General features: G+C 43.0%; 1 non-coding gene across 1 annotated transcript; it reads left to right on the forward strand.

Moving 5' to 3' along the window:
- The first annotated feature begins 376 nt into the window (after nt 1-376).
- LOC149443198 (U6 spliceosomal RNA) lies at nt 377-483 on the forward strand. Its single transcript, XR_016306690.1, has one exon. It is a non-coding gene; the product is annotated as a U6 spliceosomal RNA (small nuclear RNA).
- The last annotated feature ends 2,322 nt before the right edge of the window (nt 484-2,805 follow it).

Below are 2,805 nucleotides of genomic sequence, written 5' to 3' on the forward strand. Positions count from 1 at the left end.
GCAAGGTCCTCCACCACTATGTACTCACCAAGAGCTACTTGGTCAGTAGCATGTATATCATGAGATCTATGCCATCCACTCTCCAGCAACTTTACCAGTCCGGTTAGGTCCTACGGAGAGATGCTCACCACACGGAGCCCAGGGGTTGGTATATAGTGTAGTAGTTTAATAGTCATAAAAGTTATCCATAAAAACATTCCATGTGGAACAATTAATATATCACATACCAAGATGGCCGCCGCTCAGAATCACGGACACGGCAGCGTGACGTCAGCACGTCCTCAGGGTACGGCCGTTGCCATTGTGGTTGTCTTGGTAGGTGATATATTGATTGAAAAAAGCAAAAAATGGATCTGGCAGTTAAAAGGTAAAACAAGTGCTTGCTTCGGCAGCACATATACTAAAATTGGAACGATACAGAGAAGATTAGCATGGCCCCTGCGCAAGGATGACACGCAAATTCGTGAAGCGTTCCATATTTTTATCCCCATGGGTTTCTCGTTTTCTCCCCATACATCATAATCCTGCTTTTTCTGTCCCTCAACAACACGCAGCTTATGATCTATGGTTGGAAAGGGACCTCAAACTAGTTAGCCAATTATACGATACGGCCTCTGGCTTTCCTTTATCTTTTTCTCAGATTTCAACTTCTTTCAATCTACCTCCTCATCATTTTTTGTATGTTTTGCAAGTTTGTAATTATGTGAACAAGATAACATTGGTTAAATCTAGTCGCTTCCGTTCCTCGTTCATAGATATCTTAGTTAGAAATCGGAAATACAAGATATCCCATATTTATGAATCATTAAACCTACACTATGTGCACCCTCTAGAGGCCTCCACTCCTACTTCTCCTTGGATCAGAGACTTTGACAATACACTCTCAATGGATCAAATTCTCACTGGTTTCAACAGTACCTGTGCCTTCAACTCCAATGAGTTCTGGCAGGAGCAACAATTAAAGTTAATGCACCATGCCTATATGCCATGCCTATATGTCCGTGGGAATCCCTCGGTCTCTACCTGCCCTTTGTGTGGACACTATAAACCTTCGCTAAAACACAGATTTTGGGATTGCCAACTAATATCTACTTTTTGGTCCCAACTACTCAGCTATATCGCCTTCATCACTTCTCTAAAACTACCAAGGGACCCTTTACCTCTTCTCTTCGGCAACTTGGAATCGGTCTCCACAGGGGCTCATCCACTTCAGCTTGCCATTCTCCGAGCCACAAAACCGTGGCTGTCCTCTTGCCTGATGGTCGCGAGGAGAGCCATATTGAAAAAGTGGGTCTCCAACAGTCCTCCTAATATCTCGGATGTCAAGTCAGCTCTTAATGCACCTCTTCGTCTGGACCAGCTTCACTTCCTCACCTCATCCCTCCAGCACGGTGAGGATCAATATAATCGAAAATGGAGACTCTATGTTCAAAAATCCTTTCCAACCACAGAGCATCGGTTTTTCCTTCATGGCTCTTCTGTGATGCCCCAATCTGGAAACATGATCCAGTAAACCTGGACTTATTGTCTTGATTTATGAGGATTTAAGGTGTGCATGACTATATCTAAAACATTTACAATACTCGTTTGTTGTTGCTCTCACACCACTTCTAGCCAACCTAGGCAACCAAGCCACATTTCCTTTCATCTACTTCCTTTACCATTTTCTTTATACTTCATTTTCATCGCACATTCTTTTATAACTTCTCCCCCCACCCTTACTCAGCGAGGACTCACAACACGTATATCACTTTTTGATACAGGGAGTCGCCTCTAGCTCTATTTTTCTCTCAAACCACAGCGCTCGGCTCATTACCAAATATTCTTAATGACTTCTTGGGAGGGGATCCTCTGGCCCGTTCCAACATCATTTTCCCACCTCTTTCTTTTTTTTTTTTCTCCATCTTTTCTCCATACTAGCTTCCTTCGCAACTTTTTTCTCCTTCTGAATAGATCTACCTATCTCCCTGATCCTTCTCCTTCTTCTTTGATTATCTCCTCTACATACGCTTCTCTCCTACTTCAACATTCACGTCTTACGCATGACAACTGACATACTCTAAGCACCCCAGTTCCCATTCAAGGTTCAGTGGCATGTCCTGACCTTCTTATCTTTGGATATATCATAGCTCACCATTACACATCCCCTACACACTATACTGACTTACAATGCCTCCCCTCTTTTGTCTCATTTGCCTTCAGAGTTTCTGTTCAGAGGTTCTAACTGCTGACATATCGTGAATCTTTCTGATCAGTTTTCTATGCAAAATATTGTACTGCTCATATTGGTCAATCTATCAGTACTGTTAAAAAAAAAAGTTACTTTGTTGCCAAGAAGCATCCTTGGAGTGTTTCATCCGCTGAGTTTATGTAAATTGAAAAAATTCAAATAAAGCTTTGTTTAAAAAAAAAAAAAAAAAGGTAAAAGAAAGCTAAATTGAAAAGTTAAAAAAATGATTACACATCCAAAATAGGTGATACCAAAGGATTATGTGAGCCAGGATTGTGTGTACATCTGACAAGATGGCTTCTGGATGTCAGATACAAGCAGTCCAGGGCTTCTGCAGGTGCTTGATTACTTGCACACATCCTGGAAGAATCCCCTCTCCCCCCCCAGTACCCCCCACCATGTCCTTGGGCTCCACCTGCCCATCTGTGGGCTCAGGACCAGCATAGCTGGTTCCTCCTGTTAGGGGGAGGGAGCTGAGTGGACACATGTCCGATTTCCTCCATTTATTGTTGCTGACCTGGAAGAGATGTGTAAAATGTCACTTCCGGGACCCATCTCAGTGGCCCCGCCCATCA

This window comes from Staurois parvus, unplaced genomic scaffold, assembly GCF_062004578.1.
Source record: "Staurois parvus isolate SC_StPar_1 unplaced genomic scaffold, SC_StPar_1.0 ptg000870l, whole genome shotgun sequence".
Classification (NCBI taxonomy): Eukaryota; Metazoa; Chordata; class Amphibia; order Anura; family Ranidae; genus Staurois; species Staurois parvus.